Genomic DNA, 24085 nt, shown 5'->3' with positions numbered 1-24085 from the left:
GTCAAGGAGATCACAGAGAATTTGACTTTGCACCCCAACTGTTAATTGTGTTTATGGAACTTTACCAAAAATTGCTTACAATAAGAGTAGAACAAGTTTGACTCATCCTGCCCTTTACTATAATTTTTAATCATTTTATTTGTTCATCTTCTATTTTCATCTCTTTTCCTTACTAAAATATCTAATTCATCTGGGCAAGGACCATGTTTTTTCTGTCATCCTAGTATCCCCAATACCTAACATAGTGTCTGGTACAATCAGTTCTTGGTACTCAGCAAATATTTGTTTAATAGATGAATAAATGAATAAACACACCACCTGTGGAGAGGTGGGCTGGAAATCTCTCTTTATGTGTCTTATTTAATATCTGTGTTCTTTGACCTGGATGATATTAATGCTATGTCTTATGAAGTGAATGGAAAAATCGAGTAATTTTGTGGGTAATTTAAACAGAATGGCCCACCCACTCTAACCTCAATTATCTGGTTATTTTAGATGGAAGAAGTTTAAAACCTGAAGTACTGGAATAATTGCCTAATTTCTTCATTTCACTTTATTCTTGCAGTGCTAGCTGCAGACAGATGTGGAAATGTTCCTTGATTAAGGATGTGAGACCTACAGCAGACACACAGCAAACGGGCATGCTCTGCGTGCACACACACACATGCACACAGGGCCTTGGAGGAGATCTAGAGATTCCATGGGCAACAGGAAAGGCATGTAGGAAGCTCCCTGTCCACCAGGCAAAACCCTGTGTGTCTGCCCTTCTACACCTTTCGATTTCTTCCCCCCAAGTGGGCACTGCTGGAGCCAAGGCAACTGTTCCTTAACCTTGGCAAAACCTGGGCGAGTTCTGAGCTGGATCCTCATGGGCAGAAAGAACTGGGCTGACAGACACGGTTCTGAAAGAGCTGCATTCTTCATTTCTGGATTTCAAAACAGAATAGAAAAAAATGCAAGTCTAAGCCAAGAAGTTTGGTTTTGTCATGTCAATAGTATTTAAAGATGTTATTTGGCTAGAGCTGGAAGTTCTACAAATGAAAAACAACTTGGCCCTCTCTCCTCTCACACTCCCTTTTGATTCTCAGCTCTATCCGTAACTCTCCCCTGAAGCTTCACATCCTGGTACAGTTTAAAGTTACCTTTTATTGGGAAAATGAAGCCTACTTTTGATGCCAACCTAACCCACAGCCTGTTTGTCCCCTCTGTCCTGCTTCTTTATAAGGAATTCAGGATATCTCTTCTCCACTTTTGCCTGAGAAGAATGGCATCGGGGGAGGGGGCTGGAGCAGAGTCGATTCGCCTTTTCTTAGGGGAGGAGAGATGGAGCCCAAAAAAGGAAGGGAAAGGAAGAAACAGACACAGGGCCTCTGCTCTGACTGGGTTTTGCTAACCCAAAGCCTACCCTCATCACACTCAGATTCTAGGAGCAGGCTTCTTTCATTCTGTTGGGAAATCGGCAGGATAGGAAACACTGGGGCATGGTTCCCCCAGCTTGATATAGGTCTTCTTCAGAAATGGTTGTTGGGTGAATGAATGAAAACAATGATTCAATGCAGCCATTCTCACAAGGCACCCTTCTTTGTCCTGGGTCTGGAGTGCGATGGGAAGAGGACCCTGTAAATCTTACTCCTCAACTCTCCTCGGTTTGCTCCAGGCATTGGCTGGCCTTCCAGGACCTTCCCAGGCTGAACCCAGGCTTCTTGCCCACTCCGTGGTTTTATCTGGGGTTTGGTAAAGCTAAGGCCCTTACATCCCTGCCTCTTGACTTGCCTTGAAGGAGATACACCCTCCTCTCTTCTTGTCACATTTTTCTTGGTCTGATTGTCTACTTGGTACTGTGATAACGCAGTGCTAGGAGAGACCGGAGCAGAGAGTGGTCCTGGGTCTTGGTCCTTCTCTCAAGCCTGAGGAAGGCCTGACAGCAGCAGCAAAGATGCACCAGTGTGGAGCTTGAGCCCATGGTTTTAAGCAAGGTATCAGCTTATTCTGATTTGAACCCAGGGAACAAAATGTATGTGTAAGCATGAGTGATGTGTATATATATGAGTGTGTGCATGTGATTGTTCATGTGTTCAGATGGGTGTGTGCATGTGTAGGAGGTGAGTTCTCAGGCTCAGGTACCTAGCAACACCAGATTGTACTTGGCCAGACCCTGAAGTTGAGAACATCCAATGCCTTCATTTTATAAACAGGGAAACAATTTCATTCACAGGAGTTGGCATATGGGAATCAGAAATGTGTGTGCAGACCCCTTGGCCACTCAAGATGAAGCACCCTTTCTCATCCTGTCCCCCTCTCCTCCACCCACAAGCCCCTTCCTCTACCATGTGGAGTTCTAGACCCTTCCTCTCCTCCTTTCCTCACGGCCTTTATTACAACAAAACAAACAAGCGGAAGGCCTCCTTGAGAGGAAAGGTCTTTTCATTGTCGGTAGTCGCCATCTGTCCTTCCCTCGGTGGCCCGGCTGGTCCCAGCAGGCTCCCTCGCACTCTGCTGAATGCCTTCTGCACCTTTTCTCATTTGGCCTGGCAACAACCCTGCGAGGATGGTATTATTATCCCCACTTTACAGATGAGAAAACCGAGGCTGAAAGAATTCAAATGACTTGTCCACAGCACTCAGCTGGGAGGTAGCAGCTATGGGGTAGAGCCTCCGTCTTCCTGACCCACATACATGCTGTGGCCCGGGAGGCTGGAGGCAACTCCAGAGTGAATCACAGCCTCCCGTGAGCCCCGGCTGCTCTGGGCCGCTGAGAGTGCTGTGGGGGACTGGACGCTGCTGGAAGGAAGCCTACATGACTCTTTCTGCATCTCTGCCCTCTTTCCACATTCCAGAAGCACTCAGCCCTGAGCCGCTAACCCCGGCAGGTGCTGGTGAAATGGTTCTGACGCCACAGGAGCCCTGGGAGGGACCAGTCCATGAATAGCTGCAGAATCCAGAGCCCTTCCCCTCCCCCTGGGAAGGGCTCCTCCTGCATCAGGACTACCGGCTCCCACAGGGCAGCTCACCCCAGCACCCCGGCAGCCAAGTGGCCCCAGAGCCCTGACTCCCAGCTGCCAGCACACACAGGCCTCACTGGGGAGCTAAGTCCTGGCACTTCCCAGGTCTGTGGGAGGCCAAGACTCCCTTCCAAACACTTCCCCTGCCTCTGCACCCAGGGCCAGTGTGTCCATTGTTCAGATTCCTGGACCCATGAAGGGGTGGGCAGCCAGGAGCAAGTCTTCCCAGTCCTGAGTTCCATGAGGAAGATGGTGCCTCTTCCATCAAATCCCAGGCCCTTGGGTACTTTGGGCCATTAAAAGTTTACAAGAACTCCCCCAAAACCTGGTGGCCTCTGACTCAACCACTCCTGGTATCTCTTGCAATAGAGGAATTGGCCTTCCATCCTAGGAAAAGACTGGGGCCAGCTCAAAACCTGGAGGCAAGGGCCTGGAGCTAGATGGAAATAGAACAAAGGAAAGTTAGCAGCCAATGAAGTAGGCCTGGGGAGCTGCCCCCTCAGGACCCTGTGTATGTGTGGGAGGAGGGGCAGATAACCTACACTTACAGGGAATCACTTTTTGTACAGGGCTTCTTTCTAAAAGCAGCGCATAATGAAAACTGGGGCATGGCCAAAATTGCTTGCTGACGAGGTAGGTACCATGCTGGAGACTTGACAAATGGTCTCTTCTTAAGTCCAACCAGGCAGTGTTTCCGTCAGGATGGCAACAGATGCTTGCATCTCTGGGTGGGCGTGAAATGAAGTGGTTGTCTCACATCTGAGGAGCACGCTGTGTGAAGAATGTGGAACTGTAAGCACAAGACTCATGCTCAGAACAGCAAGCCGTTCCCACATGTGGGGACCAGGGCTGACTCAGGCAGTCGCACAACTTCCAGCTCCGCGGCCTCTGCTCGTTCCGTGGAGTGGCAGCGACTGTGCCGCAAGCGGCACCCAAGCTAACCGTCAGAGGAGGGGCCTCCACGGTGCTGTGCTCAGCATTTCCGTGCTGGGGTGTGTCAGGTTGGGCAAAGCAACAGAGTCGGGGTGAGAGCCTGCCCCACCGGCTTGGCCATCTTTGATTTTCTTTTCAGAAAATTTCCATTTTAAAGCACTCCCCTTGGCTATCCCCTCTACTTCACATCTGGAGGAAGCCAGGTTGGGGCCACTTTCTGGAAAAAAACAACGAGGTTTCTCTAGCACAAGAATATTTTCAGACTCCTGTCCCCTCCCTGTGTTTGAGCTTGCCTGTCCGCTAGCGGTCCTTACCTGCAGAGCACCTTGCCAGGGCGCTTTCACACACAGCATCACTCTCCAGCTGGTGGCAGCTAGCCCAGCTTCCTGAGAACGATGGGAATTACCCACTTCTAGGCGGCCTGAGCAGTTGGGCAGCAGCAATCCCATCCCTATGCGCCTTCCCCCTCCTCTCCCCAGCTGCCTCTCACCCTGGCTGGAATGGCATCTGGACCTTTCCTCGGGACTCCCTAGGCAGACAACACCTCCAGGGCATCCAGTCCTGCCTTGTCCTGAAGATGAGGATCATCAGATTCTCCATCCCACCCTGGCTCACACTCTCACACACTCTTATCGGTCTATTGTTACACAGTAGAAAGTGGGCTAAATTTGGCTTGTGGCAAGGGTAAGAAGAAGAGAGACATCTCAAGAGTTTCTGTATTTTTTTTTAGATTTCTTATTTATTTCTCTCCCCTGCCCCCGCCCCTGCTGTTTCCTGTGTCCATTTGCTGTGTGTTGTTCTGTGTCCACTTCTATTCTTGTCAATGGCCTGGGAAGCTGTGTCTCTTTTTGTTGCATCATCCTGCTGTGTCAGCTCTCCATGTGTGCGGCGCCATTCTTGGGCAGGCTGAACTTTTTTTCATGCTGGGTAGCTCTCTTTGAGGGGTGCACTCCTTGCATGTGGGGCTCCCCTACGTGAGGGACACCCCTGCATGGCACGGCACTCCTTGAGCGCATCAGCATTGCGTGTGGGCCAGCTCATCACACGGGTCAGGAGGCCCTGGGTTTGAACCGTGGACCTCCCATGTGGTAGGCAGATGCTCTATCCATTGAGCCAAGTCCACTTCCCGAGAGTTTCTGTATTTTTAAGCATTTCCTGGTGAGGGTAGATGATTTGCTCAAGGGCACATGGCTGGTAAGTGGGAAGGGTGGTCCTGAAACCCAGTTCTGGCTGCTGTAGACTTAGAAGACCTGGTTTGGACTCCTCTGTGTTTGGGTTCCCCATCCTTGGGGAAGAAGCTCCACCCATCTGGGCTCAATGTCCCCAGCTATAAAATGAGGAGAATGAACTGGATCAGTGGTTCTCAACCTTGGGCCCCACCTTGTAATCCCCTGAGGAACTGTAACAACCAGATGCCTGGGCTCCAACCTTCTGTACAGATTCCATCAGTGCTGGGTAAGTCCTGAGTTTGCTGGGGGTGCTGGGAGCCCAAATGTGGGTGGACCAGAAGCTGGACTGCTCCACATGAGAGTGTGGAGCTTGCTTACCCTCACTTTACTTTTTCTTCTTAGATCTCGTTCCTCAGACTAAAAATTCTCCTGCCTGAGAGGGTTTTGGAGCCCAAACACTGTGGGCGCTCTTCTCTGCTCTCTCCCACACTTGATGACCTCAGGTAGACTGCTTAATTCCCTGGGTTCCTGTTGCCTAACCTATGAGATGAAGATGGTAACAGTGCTTGCCTCACTGGACTATTATTAGAATCAAGTGTGGCAGTAAGTGCAGACTACCGTGCCCAAGGCCCGGCCCTCGGTAGGTCCCACGTCTCTCCTGCAAGTGGTGCTCAGGGGAGGATTTCAATCCCCCCTGAGTCTATGCCGACTGGATTTGAAGGATCACTCTGAAAAGCCTTTGATGTCCAGATAAAGGTTAGTCAAGTAGAGGAACCACAGGCTGGTCCGGCGGCAGCAGTCAGGGGAGATAAACCCTTTCTGGTGCTCATTAGGGCATGGCCTACCTGACCCTATTCCCACTCACCAGAGTTCTCACCAAGATGCCCAGATGCAGAGCTGGCTTTGCAACGAGGAGGTGGGCTTTCCTTACCCAACCATTGGCAGATTGCAGGAATGGCTTCTTTGAGATCCAGACATACCCCTTGGCATCTGAGAGCCTCAGCAAATTGGAAAGCACCTACTCAGCCCCTGTCCACTTCTAGATGGTCCCGGAAAGTTCTCCAGATACCCCCACTGCCTGTTTTTCTCTCCTGACGATTTTTGTGGTCTGTGGTTGTGCTTTCCAAGGTTCAACCAGGGGCCGGCCTGGCCCCTTCCTCAGGCTCCATGCTACCATAGTCTCTGGGCCCAGTTCGGCCTGGCGTGGCTGCCTGGCCAGAAGGTCCCACCTAGAGGAGAGAGGGAACCATGAGCCCAGGATCCAGACATACTAGGGTCCCCCTCTTTGCTCTACCACTTACTAGCTTTGCAATCTTGGGGCTGTGGGTTTGCCTCTGGGATGGCAGGTAGAGTTGGAGGAGCTTGGATACCAGTTCATCTGTCCCTTTACCTTCTCTCTCTGGCTTGATCATGGAGAATGCTTGTTTCCTTGCAACTGGAAAAAAAAAAAAAAAAAGCTGAGGATGCAAATAGATGAGGATCAGAGTCAAATTTCTCAGTCTCCCAGCTCAGTACTTTGGAAAGTGCACAATACACAGAATCTGGAAGCTTGATACTGCCATCCTGGCATAACCATCCACTGATAGCCACCTTAGACAAATCGATAACCTCTTTGGACCTCGTTTACACAGCTGTGCTAAATGTAGTTAGTCTAAATTTGTCATTCCCAAAGTGAATTAATTATTTGGTACGCTAGTTTTGCAAGCTGCTCCTACAAAAAAAGAGTTTCAAAGGTGAAGTAAGTTTGAAAAACACTGCAAATTCTATTTCTAGTTAGAGCATTATAACATGTAAATCAGCTATTAAAGGCTCTAAGAAATCCAATAACAAAGAAGCCAGCCTGATGTGGCTTAACTCACTGTCTCCTGAATTTAATTTATTTGACGAAGAAATCTTTTTTTTTTTTTAACTTTTAATTCCTATTGACATCCTTTAGCACCTGTAATTGGAGTTTCTATCTAGACATGCTCTCTCAAATGTCTCAGACTTGAAGTTTCATAGAAAACAGCAGGGGATCTGGATAAATGCTGATTCTAATTCAGCAGGTGTGGCGTAGAGCCTAAGAGCAGGCCCTTTCAATAAGCTCCCAGGTGAGGCTGATGTTGCTGGTCCAGGGACCATACTTTAAGTTGCAAAGGGTGGATTCCTAAGTCTATGGAAGCAGAGTAGAAAGGATGGTTAAGGGATTTCAGAATCAGAGACCCGGGTTAGGTTCCTGGCACAGTAGTGTGATCTTAGGCACATCACATCATCTCTCTGGCTTTAGTGGTCTCATCTGGAAAATTTAGATATTAATAGTGCAGGCAGTCCAAAACTTAGTCCATGGCTAGAGAAACATCTCCACTAGTCATCATTGATTAATAACAGCCTACACCATTTTCCCCCAACCCACCCTAATTTTTGTTCATAAACCATACAATTTATCTAAAGTGTACAATCAGTGGCATTTGGTATAATCACAGCATTGTGCATTAATCATTTCAATCAATATTAGACATTTTCATTACTCAAAAAAAAAAAAAACACAACAAACTACTATCATACCCATATGTTAGCACTACTAATTACAAATCTTGTGATGTGCTTTTACCATTTCTATTCACTTCCAAACGTTTATAAATAACTTTTGACCAATTCTGCACAGATTAAACCTCAGCTTTCCATTCTCTAACTCCATTCTATTCTCTGGTGACTTATATTCTAGCTATCAACTCTGTGACTTGGAGCATTATATTAATATTTAGTTCATAATAGCTAAATCATACGATATTTGTCTTTCTATGCCTAACTTACTTCACTCAATATAATGTTCTCCAGGTTCATCCATGTTGTCATTTGCTTCATGACTTCATTTCTTCTTACAACTGACTAATGTTCCATCATGTGTATATACCACAGTTTGTTTATCCATTCATCAGTTGATGGACACCTGGGCTTTCCCCACCTTTTGGCAATTGTGAATAACACCACTATGAACATCGGTGTGCAGACGTCTGTACCTGCTCTCGGATCTTCTGGGTATACACTCAGTGGCTCTGGTCATTTCTGACCAAGCAACAGTGCTTGTAGCCCACTAATAATCAAACATCCCACTCTTATAGCAGCCAGGGGAAAAGGTTTCCTGGCCCTATCCAAATAGTTGATGGATAAGCAACAAAGCTGGCCTTATCCCATCACATTACCCAGGCATGGGCCCTGCAGCTATCTTAAAATTTGTGTATGTCACATGCAGCTACAGTGAGATGAGAGTAGGACTCTTATTTATTCACCTTTGTACTTCTCAATAAATGTTTATACAACTGAATTGTACTAAAACCTTAACAAAATTATACATGTTCTAAGGGGCAAAAAAATAAATTTCTTTGTGAACCAGCAAGGCCATCTCTGCATTCAATATGGTCCCTGCTTATAGGTAGACAATTGATTGGGACCACAGCCCCCTGGCTGCCCTAGATCATGCCTGTGGCAGTTTGAAGTTTTCGTAGACTACAGCCAACCCTGTGCTTAAAGCTAATCCATTCCTGTGCATATAAGTCTATTGTAGAAGGGACCTTTTGATTAGACTCAGTTAAGGAACCTTCCTTTTGATTAGGTCACTTCAGTAGGGCATGACCCAGAGTGGGTCTTAATCCTCTCACTAGAGTCCTTTATAAACAGAGGAATAAAAAGTCAGACACAGAAAGAAGGCCACAGAGACAGGGAGGAACCCAGAGGCTGAGGGAGATGGCCCTGGAAGCCAGAAGCTGAAAGCAGTGAAGCTGGGTGGAGAGGGTGGAGACCAGCCGACACTGCCATTGTGATCTGCCATGTACCTAATCACTCACAGCTGCAGCTTGGGGAAAAGGCGGTCCTGATGATGCCTTGATTTGGATACTTTCATGGCCTCAGAACTGTAAGCTTTTAGCCTAACAAATTCCCATTGTAAAAGCCAACCCATTTCTGGTATACTCCATTGGCAGCCTTTAGCAAATTAAAACTGCCTGATCTTGGAAGCTAAGGAAGGAATCAAGAAGGAGAACCACCATTCACTGATCTCCTCTAGGTGGTTGGCTCCTCGTATACATCTTCTCATGTAAGCTTCTCAGCAACGCTGTGTGATCAATCCTGGTATTCTTGTTTATTAAGCTCACAGGCTCAGAAAGGTTACCCAAAGACACTCAGTAAGTAGTAGAGCTGGGCTTAGATTCCAGGACGATCTGACTTTATTTTCACTGTAGGCTTTCTCTGTTTCCCAGACTACATGGGAGATGATGGCCTCCCACAGATTCCAAGTCTTAACTATTTTTGGAACACTGGAGAAAAGCTAATTCCTCTCTCAATTCAATCTCTGCCTTGAGTCAAATTCTACATTTGGACAGTTCAAATGTCTCCTCTTTGTGAAAACATGGCAGCTTCTGTTCCTACCATGTGGATGGGAGTAGGGGTGAATGAGAGAGGGTTAATCAGTATCTAGAAAATGATGGTAGGCAGAGCCCACTGCAGCTGCCAGTCTATGGAATATGCCTTTATTAGGGGCAGTAACCTGTCAGAATGATGCCTCGATGAGAATGAAAACCTCATCTTGATCAGATCTAGAAGCCTTGTTGGCCCCCCATGGACTCTGGCACAGCTCAGCCCAGCCAGCTACCCTGCCTGCAGCAGCCTTTGTCCTTGGAGGGACCCAGGGATGGAAACAAATTACAGCCTCATTCCTTACCTTTGGTTTGACCTAAGTCACCCTCCACCTGCATGTGTCACAGAGACTGGAGTGTGGTGATTTATGTTAGACTAACTACACAGCTGCAAATACCTGGTAGTTCTGGGCCCCTAGATCCCTGTCACACAATATCACATGCTTATTTCTCTGCCTCTCCATTTTGCTAGTGGTCAGAATAGCCTGTGGCATGGCACCCATGTGAGAGACCATTAATACCAAGACCTTCCTGAATCTTCATGGAAATGCAGGATAAAACAAGGTAAAGCACAAAGTGTTTGTTGACTATTCTTCTAGACTCCAGAAATTGATTTTGGAAAGCATCCCTGCCCTGCCCCCTCAACAAGTCATCAGAACTGACAGCTGCCAACATGGCAATTATCCTCCACACCATGCAAATGTGAGCATGCTTAATTAATAGCCTGGGATGCCCTGTCTGCTGCACACTCGGAGAGTTCAGCATCATTTTCTCGGTCGCTTCTGCTAGCTGATTTTTAATTATCTTTCAGGACTGTCACCTCTTGGAAAGCTAGAGAGGAAATACTCACCACAGCTGAGCTGGAGCCAGGCCTGTCGCAGAACAACGTCCACTTCAGAGTCCACTATGTTTATCTCTTGGCTGGAACACTAGCCTTCCAACGGCAGAGGAGTGCTTTGCTGTGAACCAACAAGAAGAGGGAGCTGGGAGCTTTTTTAGAACAGAGCTGACGTGAATTAGAATACCAATCTCTTTTTAAATTTTTAAAACTCTGAACCAGGCAAATGGTGCCTATTTAAAATCAATTCCTTTATGATTTTCTCCCTTTTTTAGTGTTAACTGAACAGTTACTCTGTGCCAGACATGGGGTTTTACATGGGTCCCCTCATTCACACCTCCCAGCAACTATGGGAGGCAGGTGCATTCACTACACCCATTTTATAGATGAGGGGACTGAGCTCAGAGAGGTTAAGCCCCTGTCCAAGGTCACACAGTGGTAAGGGGATAATAGTGGATTTGAGCCCAGGCAGTCTGACTCCAGAGCCAACCCTTGAGCCACAACCTCTTTCCCCTTCCTTGGAATAGGGCCCACAATCCCTTGGGCCCACAGGTATTGGACAGGTATTGGGGGAACAGCTCCAAATACCACGGACTTCTGGTTGAGAACTCTTGCCCACTCCATCCCATCAACCTCTGCTCACCTATTTCTAAGGAATGGAAGGACTGTGTAGGATAAAGGTGCCACAGTCTCCCTACTACACTGAGTGACCAGTGGCTCAACAGGCAGAGACACAGAGTGATGGCTAAGCCCCCGGGCTTACCTGTTCTTGTGTGTTCTCTAGCCAGCTCCAATGGACATTTCAGGAAGGAGATGGCTTCTTCTAGCTTCATGCAGAAGGGACAAGTCTGGGATAATGCAAGGAGGGAAGAGGCAAGAAACGGGGCAGGACACAGCAAGGCTTTCCATACAGAAGTTTGCCCTGCCTTTGGCTGCTTGTTCTGCTGCGCTGACCCTTGGGCCTGCAATCCTTCCCTTTTCCTTGTCTCAATTCTTTCTTCTCCAGTAGTTTTTAAGCCACAAAGCCAATAAGCCAGAATATTTCAGTAGCCCCAGACTTTTAAGACTTGTGGAGCAACAGGCTCAGGCAAAAGAAACTTTCAGCAAGTGGCCACTGTTTTACACAAAGGGTCCAGGAAAGCAGGGGAAGAGGGACCATCAGGGCCGGTCTCCTGGGGAGGCCAAACTGCTTGGGCCAGGCTGGGTGGATGGCAGCTCTGCCCGCCCCACTTGGAGTGGGGGAGGAGAGACACGTGTGTGCTGCCCCAGGGGTACTGATCCACCCCAGGGGCAGGGTCCTGCCCCTGAGAGTTCCTGTCCTGGAAAGCATCTGGGGCTGCTGGGTCCTGGTTTCTGGGTTTAAGGTTCTGTAGGGCTTTTCATTAGAACTCACACCTGTGCCAGGTTGTGGAAAGGAAATAGACTGAAACATCACCATACAGCAGAAAAGGAGGAGGGGCTAGGTGAGGGCGGGGAGAAGCGGGGGAGATGTGGCTGAGCTGTGCCTGAGATTTCCGGCAAGACCTTCTGTCAGCAGCCAGGTGGAGGGCAAGCGATGAGCAGTAGAGCTGGCCTGCCCTCCATAACACAAGAGTTGTCCATTGGGAAGGAGAAGTGGGCCAAAGGTGCCAAGCTCAGCCCACCGCGGCCACCTGGGTGTGTTCACGTTTCCGGCTCTTGCACCTTTGGAAACAGGTACTGTGTGTCACAGCTGAAAATCGATGCTTGTACCCAAAGACTGCAGTTAGAACTGTTTTGGAAAACCATGGTGCTTTTGGTTGTGGAAAGTTCTCTCTCTTCCCACTTCCCATTCCCAAATCAGGCCCAGCCTATACCTTAGAGGTAAATGAGAGAAGGCTGGACTAAAGCACGGGTAAATTGCTCCATAGAGTACAGTAACAGGAATTTATGGAGATTCTTGGAAGCTTAAGAGGAAAGAGGTATGGGGTGGCAATGTCTGAAAGAGGGGACAGGAGGAGAGAGGGAGGAGCTGGCTCTCTGTTGCAAACATGGCCGTGGGTGGAGCCATGAGGACTAAATGGCTGGCTGAAGAAAAAGTCCCTGAGATCTTCACTAAATGTGGCATAGGTGGGTTACACCCAAGGTCTTATGGTGGTGCTCTTTGGTGAGGAAACTGACAGGGCCCTGCCATGTATGGGGTGAAGCCACAGGGAGAGCAGACGGCAGCTGCAGGGAACAAATCCATGAGGTGACTGATCAAGAACTCACTGGAAACAAGATTGGGTAGAGATGTCAGTCTGGAGAATTCCCAGGTACCCAGCAGGGAGGATAATGGGGGACTGAACTGGTGCCTCCAAAGTGGGATGGGAGCGCTAGGCAGATGACCAGGACGCTAAAGGGAGAGGTGAGCTCAGCAGCTGGAGGACTTGGGAACAGCTCTCGGGCCGCATGCTTGATATCTCCACATTCCCCACGGTGCTAGCATGGTGTGTTATCTACAAGATTCCCCACAAGTCCCTAAGAAAATGTGTCTTGCAGGGCAGTTAGAGTTAAAATGCTATTAATATCTGCTATTATGCTTGAGGGGAATCCCAGGCTACAAAACAAACTCAAACTCTGTATAGGTAGCTTATAGGGACCTGCTGCAGGTAGAAATTAATTCTTTTTTTCTTCCCCAGACTCTTTTTCCTGAAAAAAAACTCTCCTCAGTGACTGATTGCAATTCGTAAACATTTTTTTTTCACACAGCTGCTCCTGAAAATCTATAATTCTCATCGCTTCAAGCAATCTTTTATTTCTCCTCTGTTCCTTTAGAGCAAATTCTATTACTTTTCACACCCTGGCCTTTGTTATCTCTCCATTTCTTTCTGTCATAACAGCTTTATTGAGGTATAATTCACACATCATAAAATTTACCCTTTTAAAGTGTACAATGCAGCGGGCTTTAGCATATTCACAGAGTTATGCAACCATCATCACTAATTCCAGAATATTTTCATCACCCCTGTTTTAGTCAGCCAAAGGGGTACTGATGCAAGTATCAGAAATCTGTTCCCTTTTATAAAGAGTAATTATTTGGGGTAAAAGCTTACAGTTACAAGGTCATAAAGAGTCCAACTCTAGGTACCACGAGAGGTATTTTCTCACGAAGTCTGTTGCCATGTGTTGAAGTAAGATGGTTGCCGATCTCTGCGGGGGTTCAGCCTTCCTCTTCCTCTTAAGGCTTCAAGGTTCCGGCTTTTTCCAATCTCAGCTGTAGGCCGGAGGGCTAGGGCTCTGGTCACGTCAGCTGCAGACTATCAGGCAAGTGGCTCAGCTCTGCCCGGGGCTTTAGCTGTTCGTGTCTTCTCCTTTCTGTCACATGGCAGGACCAAAATGACCAAGTTCTCTCCTCTTCTGTGTCCGTGGAGCTCCTTTCTTCCTCCTTCTTCTGTGTGTTCTTGAGTGAATGTCCGTTTATATAGCCCACCAAGGGGGCTGGGACTGAGTCACCACCTACTGATGTGGTAAAATCAAAGCCCTAACCTTGATTTAATCAAGTAAACGTAAAATCTTTTAATTTAATACAATCAAAGTGTATTGCACCTAGAGTAACAGACCAGTTTACAAACATAATCTATATCTCTTTTTGGAAGGCATAAATAATATCAAACTGCCTCAACCCCATTAGCAGTCTCTCTCCATTGCCGTCTCCTCACAGGCCCTGGCAACCAGTAATCTACTTTCTGTTTCTATGGATTTGCCTATTCTGGACATTTCATGTAAAGGAGATTATATAATTGGTGGTCTTTTGTGACTGGCTTCTTTCACTCAGCATGATGTGTTCGAGGTTCATCCCTGTTGTGGCACGTATCAAAACTTCATTCCTTTCTATTGCTGAACGGCATTCCATTGTGAGGATACACCATATTTACTTAGCCATTCGTCAGTTGACAGATATTTGAATTGTTTCCACTTTTTAGCTCTTAAGCATTGTGCTGCTATAAACATTCATGTGGATATTTTTGTTTGTACAAATATTTTCGGTTCTCTTGGGTATACAGCTATGTGTACGATTGCTGGGTCATATGATAACTCTATGCCTAACGTTTTTTTCAAAATTTTTTATTAGAGAAGTTGTGAGCTTACAAAATGATCATACATAATGTGCAAAATCACCCCTCCACCAATATATGCCTAATATTTTGAGGAACCGCCCAATCGTTTTCCAATTGACTGCAATATTTTATAATCCCACCAGCAGCGTGTGCAAAAGCTCCCACTGCTCTGTGTCCTTGCCAACATTAGTCACTGTCTGTCTTTATTCAGTTCTCAATCTCTTTTAAAACTTGCTTTTCTAGGGAAGCAGACTTGGCCCAGTAGATAGGGCGTCCGCCTACCACATGGGATGTCCGTGGTTCAAACCCCGGGCCCGTGTGGAGCTGGCCCATGCGCAGTGCTGATGCACACAAGGAGTGCCGTGCCACGCAGGGGTGTCCCCCACATAGGGAAGCCCCATGCACAGGGAGTGCGCCCCATAAGGAGAGCCGCCCAGCACGAAAGAAAGTGCAGCCTGCCCAGGAATGGTGCCGCACACACAGAGAGCTGACACAGCAAGATGACGCAACAAAAAGAAACACAGATTCCTGGTGTCACTGATAAGGATAGAAGTGGTCACAGAAGAACACACAGCGAATGGACACAGAGAGCAGACAACTGGGGGGAGGAGGGGGGGAAATAAAACAACAACAACAACAACAACAACAAAAAAAAAACCTTGCTTTTCCCTTTGTACTCCTTCTCTCTGGCCCTTTGATGAGAGAGTTGTACAAGCCCATAATGTCAACATGTCTAAATCCCACCTTTACATTCCAGTTATTCCTGCTGGCTCCAGTGGGGACTTATTCAGACCCAGTTCAGAAAGAAGTTTCCCCAACCCTGCAAGAAAAGAGAATACGGAAAATGCTTCTTCTCTTCGTTCCTAGAGAAGCCACAAGCCTTGGTTGTATGTGTTCCTTGTTCGTCTGTGAAAAAGGAGCTTTAAGAAAGACAGGCACAGTTCACACAGTGCTAACCAAGTCCCCGGGAGCTCCGGCAGGGAATTGCCAGTATTTGTCAGCACAATACCAGTCACGTAACAGCTGATGTTCCTGGTTTCTCACAGAAACCCAGGGGTAGCTCTGATGAGTCTCTCCATTTTCTCCATGAGGCTATGGAGACTCTGAGAGGCTAAGTGACTTGCCCAAGGTCACCCAGCTAATAACCAGGGGAGCTGGACCCCGCAGCCAGGTGGTTCTTCCCGCAGTCTGCAGGCTCTTCCAAAGGGGCAAGAGGCAGAGTCCCAGGACCTTTGAATCTTGTCACTGACTTGTGGGGGTGCTTCCTTTTCCTGCGCCCATCTCAGGTTGAACCTGTTGGTCCCCGGACAACCAGGGCAGCCTCGTCCCTTCCTCACCTCCCGGATCCTATTGGCTTGGACCTGCCCAGGCCACATGGGGCAGCGCTGGCAACAACTGGGCTTGCGATTTTGCTTTAGCTGGTTTCCTTTCCACGTCATTATTTCCATAGGATGTCTGCCGTCCCAGAATAGCTCTGGGGCATTCCAGGTGAGCGCAACATCCGACGAAAATCCCCGGGCAGCACCAAGGCCTAGCGACTCCCTCCTGCCCTTGTTTGCCTCCTTTCCCCCGATCCCTCGGGCTGGGGCAGGCAGGGAGCCTGGAGCCGGCTTGCAGCTCACGCGCTGCCTGGACAAACAGGAAAGCAGGAGGAGGCCAGGAAGGGCTGAACCGACTCGATGGCCGCCCCCAGATGGTTTCCCCGCCCTCTGCCCCCCGCCCTCTGCCCCAGCCTGCCCCATGGCTGGAGGGCAACCAGACCCCCGGCCTTCTCACAACCTTGGGGAGTGTTAGGTGGTGGCTGGAGGAAAGAATTAGGCAGGGTCTTGGGGACCTATTATATTCTTAGAAAAAGAAACAACATGGGCCCAAATCCTTCTCCCACTTCTGGAAGCACGGTGCAATGGAGAAGCACAGTTTTTGAAAAAGGACAGAACTGGAGCTGAGTTCAGGTTCTGGTGCTCACCAGCTGTAAAGTACCACTCTGAGCCTCCATTTCCTTATCAGGAGAATGGGGATAGCAGTGTCCACGATGAGCAATGAAGAGTGATGTGTGCAAAGCTTCTGCTGGGGCGGGGCCCAGAGGAGGTGCTGGGATCGTATAATTACATTCCTACCTGCTTTCCAGGGTTCAGAAAAAGTTGCCAGTTACTTCACTGATTTTTACGTCATTATCACCTATGTATTGAGCATTGCGGCCAGCAGGGAGAAGTGGAAAGAACATAGAATTTTGTCAGACAGGCAGTGGCAGTGGTCTTTTAACCTTGTTTAATATGAATCCCTAGAATAATTTCCAAAAATGATCCATCTGTCCCCCTCCCACATCTTTTTAAAGTGAAGTTGAAAATTTGTTTATCTAACTTTAAAAAGCTGCATAGAATGTGAGTTCTGGCATATAGTAAATACTGACATTTAAAACTGTTATATCACAGCTTTAAATATATCCAGTGATGCACGTGCACCATCTATAATTTGCTACTCGATATAATCCTTTTTTTTTTGAGATCTTTAATCTATCATGGCCTGTCAATAACTATTGGATCATACTTGTATTTCCCAAGTATTAACATTAATTATCAGAAGCAACTGAGTCTAAGCCAACCCATAAGGATGTCCAGAAATATCCCTAAATACCCCATAATTAGCAAATGTATCTTCCTCGACAATGGAATTAGTACTTTGAAATATTATGGTTAGTTTATTTGGTTCATTAGCCCTCTCAATTGGGTTCCCTTGGGCAAATAATCTTTCTTCCCCATAGCTGCCTGGGCTGGGAGGGGGCGTGGCTAAAAGTTTGAAGGTTTAGCTCTTGCAGCTCTACCAAAATATAAATGAGGTTGTCTGAGCTTTATTTATTTTTTCAACTAGAGAAGTTGTGGATTTATAGAGCAATCTTGCATAAAGTACAATGTTCCCATATACCACCTATGATTAATCCCTTGCATTGGTGTGGTATATTAGTTACATTTGATGAAAGTACACATTTATAATTGTACAATTAACTATAGCCCATGGTTTAACGTAGGCTTCCGTGTTACTAAAATCCGTTTAAAAATGCATGAGGGGAAGCGGATTTGGCTCAACTGATAGAGCATCCGCCTACCACATAGGAGGTCTGCGGTTCAAACCCAGGGCCTCCTGACCTGTGTGGTGAGCTGGCCCACACACAGTGCTGATACACACAAGGAGTGCCGTGCCACACAGGGGTGTCCCCCATGTAGGGGAATCCCACGCACAAAGAGTGCACCCTGCAAGGAGAGCTGCCCTGCCTGAAAAAAGTGCAGCCTGCCCAGGAGTAGTGCCACACACATGGAGAGCTGATGCAGCAAGATGATGCAATAAAAAGAGACACAGATTCCTGGTACTGCTGACAAAGAATGCAAGCGGACACAGAAGAACACACAGTGAAAGGACACAGAGAGCAGATACCCGGGGAGGGGGCGGGGAGAGAAATAAATAAAAGATAAATCTTGGGGGAAGAAAAGGGATGAGGGGAGCATATGTAGCTCAGTGGTTGAGCACATGCTTCCCATGTAGAGGTACTGGGTTCAATCCCCAGTACCTTCAAAAAAAAAAAAGGGATGAAAATGTTCGTTTAACATTGAGAAAGGTTACAACTCTCATTTTATCTCCTCAAACTTGTATTATTATTCCTACTTCCTCCATAGATTTTTCCCCAATTATTTTTCATACCTGAAAATATTTTATTGATCATATTTCAATGGGAGGAAAAAAAGCTATTTTTTGCTTTTGATGGTTTTTCTCTTTGCTCTGCTCTCATCAGACTCTTCCAGAAGAGCTTGTGTGCTTTAGTGATGGTGGGAGAGGGAAGAAAAAAGTCAGAAAATGAAAATGGTTATCACGGCCACCCTGGATGCAGGAGCCCTATGGGCCATGGACTCATCAAAGGAGGTGTAATTCTGTTTTGAGAAAGAGGGCCTTTGGAAGCAGAGAGCTGGAAACTGGTTCCCGATTATGCCCTGAAACATCCTGTGTGTCCCACGTAGAGGACAGCCAAGCTCGAATTTGAAACCCAGCTCTACCACTAGGGTGAGCAACCTTAGGTCAGCTGCTGAACCTGTGGTTTTCCACAGAGGATTGGTATGAGAGTGAAATCGGGTTGCCAGATACTCTGCTACAAAGTAGGTTCTCAATAAACATCACGGATTCTCAGGGACCCTTTAAAGAGACTTGAATCACTGGACTGACCATGGGCAGCTGGGCCCTGAGTCTCAGCAGAGTTGCAACTCCTGCTCTCTAGTTCGTTGGACTTGCCCAAGTCAGCTAACAGAGAGGTGAAAATGGTCAACCACCACATCAGGGAACCGAGAGTGCCTACAACTGCAAGTAGGAGAATCGCATCCATCATCCATGTGGAATTTAAGCCCCTCTTGATATAGAGGTGGAGTGGACATCACCATCCCAGGGCCCACAGAATGGAGGAATAAAATATGGATTAGAGTGGACTTACTGATATTCTACTATGGAACGATTGTGACAAGTATTGGAAGAAATTGTAGCAATGATATGGAGAAGTAGTCACGGTAGTTGCAGAGGGTAGGGAGAGGGAAGAAGATATGTGATTACGGGAACATTTTCTGGACTTGGAGTTGTCCTAAATGATATTGCAGGGACAGATGCTGGACATTATATATCCTGCCATAACCCACTGAATGGACCAAGGGTGGTATAAACTACAATGTAAACAATTATCCATGCCGTGCAGCAGTGCTCCAAAATGTATTCACCAAATTCAGTGAATGTGCCTCAGTGATGAAAGAGGTTGATGTGGGAGGGGTGGGGATAGGAGGGTGGAGTATATGGGAACCTCTTATATTTTTAATGTAACATTTTTTGTGATCTAGGTATCTTAAAAGAAATACAATTTTAAAAATGATGGAGGTTGGGGGCGGGGGGTTGGGTATATGGGAACCTCTTATGTTTTTTAATGTAATGTTTTGTGTGATCTATGAACTTTAAAAAAAGATAATTAAAAAATTAAATTCAATTAAAAAAAGAGAGATCCTAACTCAGATCCCAGTGAGAATGGATTCTAAGTTATCTTCAAAGAAGCCGTTGTCCTTGCCTTGTTCCTCGGCTTTAAGGAGAAACCTGTGTATCATGAAACTTCCTTTCTGATCACATATTAGGGACTCAGCAAAAGTGGTCAAATGAATGAATCAAATTAATGAATTACATGAAAATTCATTTTTAAAAAGTTTTATTATGGAAGATTTCAAACATACAGAAGTAACATATAATATAAATCCTAAAATTTATATATATATACATGTTACTAGAATAAAATTTTAAAAACATGACTGTATAATGCAAATATTACAAACTAATGTAAGCTATAGTTAACAGCACAATTATAAAAATGTGCTTTCATCAGTTGTAACAAATGTACCACAAATTAATGCAAGGTGTTAATAAAAGTTTGGTATATGGGAAATGTATTTTATGCATGCTTTTTCTGTGAATATGACTTCACTAATAAAATTAATGAACAGGAAAAAACACATACAGAGGTAAATAAAATAGTAAAATGAGTCTGTAGGTACACACTGTCCAGTTTCAACAGTGGTCAGTTCACGACCAATCTTGTTTCATTCAGACCTCCTAACATTTCCCTTCCCCTGCCCAGATAATTTTGAAGCAACTCCATACATCATTCCATTTTAGCCACAAACATCTCAATATGCATCTCTAAAACAAGACTCTTTTTACAAACCTTACACACCCCAAGCCTTATGACACCTTACAACTTAATAATTCCTTAGTATAAATCAGTATAGATATTTAGTGTTCATATTTCTCTATTCTCTCATAATTATTTTAGGGCTTGGGAATTCATTGAGAATATTGTTTTCAGTAGGCAAACTTGTCGAAGACTTTTTGAATATTTTTACCAGCATTTCTTAAATGTTAATGTGCATATGATTCACCTGGGACCTTGTGAAAATGAAGATTCCCAGGCTCACCCAGCACTAATAAGAGCCTACTTTTGAGAAATATCACCAACGAATTTGACATACTCAGTGGAACCACATTTTGCAATAAGCTGATCTAAATACATTAAAATCCCTGTCCTTCGATACTCTTTTCATAGTTTGTAACAAATGTTTCACAACAATGCAGGGTATTGGTGGTGGGGAGATGTATGGGAGCCTTGCAAGATGATATGTGTTTGTTTTGTAAGTTCACAAATGTTCCTATATGTATTGTTTATGTATGAGTGATACACTTCAATAAAATTTTGTTTAAAAAAATCCCCATCTTTCCCTTGTCTCTTGTTTAGCTCTGTCCTCATCTCTTGCCATGTCCCAACTTGCACCACTGATCCAGTTACACTGAGATTATTTTGGTTCTTTGAATGTGCCATGCTTTCTTCAACTGGCTTTTGCATGGGCTGTGTAGGCTCCTTATACCCCGTCAACTCCCTTCACTTAATGAACTCCTAAACATCTTTTTGATCCTAGCTTAGCACCACTTCCCTGACCTTCAATTCCAAGTCCATGTGCCCCTGTTTGCAGTCACAGACAGCAACAATCAAGCTCCTGTGTCATTGCATCAATGAATGGTCTTTCTCTCCTTAGAGTGTTAGCTCCCTGAGGGGGGAGACCTCATCCCTCTCGTCTACTCCAATAGAAGCAGCAGCTGGCATGATGCCTGGCACATGACAAGGATTCAGCAAATAATCACTGAAAGTGAAATTGAACTAAATTGAAAATTTATTTCAACCGCACGAATTAGTGGCAATTTTGCTAGCAGAAAATATCCAAATTTTATCTGTGCACAGCATAAAAATCTCAAGTATAAGCATGTGCAGCAGTTTGATATAGTTATGAATTCCAAAAATAGATATTGGATTATGTTTGTAATCTGATCTGTACCTGGGCATGATAAAAGGCATGGGAAAGAACAGAATTGAGGGTTTTTGATGTTGGAGTTTTGCTGTTGGAGTTTGATGCTGAAGCCTTAAGCTGGAGCCCTGAGAAGTAAGCTCGCAGAGGAAACAGAAGCCAGCCCCAGGAAGAAGCAAGCCCTGGAAAGAAAGGAACCTTGAACCTAGAGAGAAGCAGGAACCCTGGAAGGATGGAACACAGGAAACCTGAACCCTCGCAGATGTCAGCAGCCATCTTGCTCCAACACATGGAAATGGACTTTGGTGAGGGAAGCAACTTATGCTTTATGGTCTGGTATCTGTAAGCTCCTACCCCAAATAAATACCCTTTATAAAAACCAATCCATTTCTGGTATTTTGCCTCAGTATCCCTTTGGCTGACTAATACAGTGTGTGTGATGGTTAAGTTCCTGTGTCAACTTGGCTAGGTGATGGTATCCAGTTGTTTGGTCAAGCAAGCATGGGCCTGATTATTACTGTGAGAGTATTTCATAGATGGATTTAAATCACGAGTTAATAGATTGCATCTATGGCTGGTTCAGTGTACAATCAACAAGGGAGATTGCCTTCAGCAATGAAAGGAGCCTCCTCATCTAAACAGTGGGAGACCTCACAGGGAGAACCAAGGATTTCAGCAGTCAGAAAAAAAGAATTTCTATCTCTACTACAGCCAGCAGGCCTTAGCTGGGAAATTCATCATTACCTCCCTTTGAGTTCCCAATTTGTTGCTTACTGTATGGAATTTGGACTTGCCAATCCCCATGGGCAAGTGAGTCAAATCCTATAATAAATCTTAGTATTTACACACACATATAAAATGTAATATGTGGGGAGCAGATGTGACTCAAGCAGTTGGACGCCTGCCTACCACATAGGAGGTCCCAGGTTCGATTCTGGTGCCTCCTAAAGAAGACAAGCAAGACAGCGAGCTGATGCAACAAGATGATGCAATGAAAAGATACAGAGAGGAAGCAAAATGAGAGACACAATAAGAAGGGAACAGAGGTGGCTCAAGTGATTGGGTGCTTCCCCCTATATGGTTGATCCCAGCTTTGGTTCCCGGTGCCTCCTAAAAAGAAGACAAACAGAGAGCAGAGAGCAAGTGCAAAACAATGAGATAGGTCGGGGAGGAGAAATAAATAAATCTTTTTTTTTAAGAAGGGAAAAAATGTAATACGTAATATATAAAATACCTTGTCAATTCTGGAGAACTCTAATATAGCATGTAATACAAAATAGAGTTAAACTAGTTACAAGCAGCTATTGCCAAAATGTTTTCTGTAATATCTGTTTGTTGCTTGTTCACTATTTTTTCTGTCAGCATTTGCTAATAAGCAGTTGTAATTTTCATAGAATTAAAAAGAATGAAGAACTTTCTATTCACTTACTAAGTTCTTTCCTCTTCTTGAGAAGAGGTTGTCTTTATTCATATTTATATCCTGCTCAGCGAATGCCAGTCAAGATTTGAGGGCACTCTTTTCTCCTTTCTCTGTTCTCACTCACTCCCAAGACTACCTACCATGCATGTCTGCACATGTCCAGAAGGGGCGCCACTAGCCACAGTGGCTACTGAGCACTTGCAATGTGACAAGTGCAAGCCAGTTTGTGCTGTAAGACTAAACCACACGTCAGATTCAGGGACTTCGTATGAACACAAGAATGTACACTATTGCATTGAAAATTTTTATATTGATACTATGTTGCAATAATATTTTGGATATATTACGGTAAGTAAAATATATTATTAAAATTAAGCTCACCTGTTCTTACTTTTTTAATGTGGTTACGAGAAAATTTAGAATTACATATGTGGCTTGCATCCTATTTCTATTTCTTAATGGCTATATAGCAGATCTCTATGGCTACTTAATCTCTCTTGTGCTGCAGTTTCCTCATCTGTAAAATGGAGATACCAACGCTTTCCTTGAAGGCTGGTTGAGGATAAAATGATTTAGGCCCTTGGAAAATATCTGACATATAATAAGTGCTATTTAAATGTTAATGAAATAAACGGTGCTCACCATATTTAGCATCTAAGCTCCTTGTGTTAGCCCAGGTCTTCAATAAAACAGAGTCTGAGCCAAAGCCCAGGGGCTGGTGTTTCCTTGGAGGGCCTAATCCCAGGGAAGCAAGACTGTGGGGAGAAGGGCAGGGAAGCTACCCTGCCAGGTAGCACACTGCAGAGCTGGCCCCGGCTCCCTGAGAAGCTCCCCAGCTGGTTACGTCAGGTGAGCCACCCGTAGGGATTGTATGGAGCTCCTGCTTCTGGAAGAGGTGCTGGAGGGAGGATGGTGATCTATTTATCTGCCAGTTCCCTCCATGTCCTGTTTCACATTGGTTAACGTTGTCCCTTGTGCTGTTAATTCTTTGCACTTTTGGGTTATGCTACCAGGGCCATCAGAGTGGCTGTAGAAGATGATAGATACTCCAGGGGTCCTAAGGGGCTGGGCCTCGGCTCTGGAGCCACCGAGGCTCCTGCTGCAGCAGTTGGGGGTGGAGGACTTGAATCCCAACCTTTACCCCTGCAAGAGGCCAACACAGCCAGCAGCGTTCAGAGACCAGGCAGAAAGCTGGTACCATGGCTGGGGCCTGTCCAGCTGGGAATCAGGGCACAGGGCTGAGGACTGGGGGCAGGTGGGGCCACATGGAGTCGGGGAGGGAAGTGCGTCCACCAGGTCGTCACACCCCCTCCTCTGAGATGTGGGTTTCCCTGTGCCTACTTCCCTTAGATGTCCCACAAGCATCGTGAGTTAGGCTTGGCTAAGACTTAACTCTTGACTTAACTCT

The 24085-nt window shown here is 45.9% G+C and overlaps 1 long non-coding RNA gene across 1 annotated transcript; it reads right to left on the bottom strand.

Annotated features, from left to right (window-relative positions):
• Positions 1–4654: 4654 nt before the first annotated feature.
• Positions 4655–23323, bottom strand: LOC101414019 (uncharacterized). The gene is made up of 4 exons (XR_187938.2): positions 11097–23323; positions 10346–10454; positions 6406–6539; positions 4655–6333 (listed from the first exon to the last, which is right to left on the bottom strand). It is a non-coding gene; the product is annotated as an uncharacterized lncRNA (long non-coding RNA).
• Positions 23324–24085: the final 762 nt, after the last annotated feature.

This window comes from Dasypus novemcinctus, chromosome 17 (genome assembly GCF_030445035.2).
Source record: "Dasypus novemcinctus isolate mDasNov1 chromosome 17, mDasNov1.1.hap2, whole genome shotgun sequence".
Taxonomy (NCBI): Eukaryota; Metazoa; Chordata; class Mammalia; order Cingulata; family Dasypodidae; genus Dasypus; species Dasypus novemcinctus.
The sequence above is the reverse complement of the archived record's forward strand: the minus strand, read 5'-3'. Positions and strand labels throughout refer to the sequence as shown.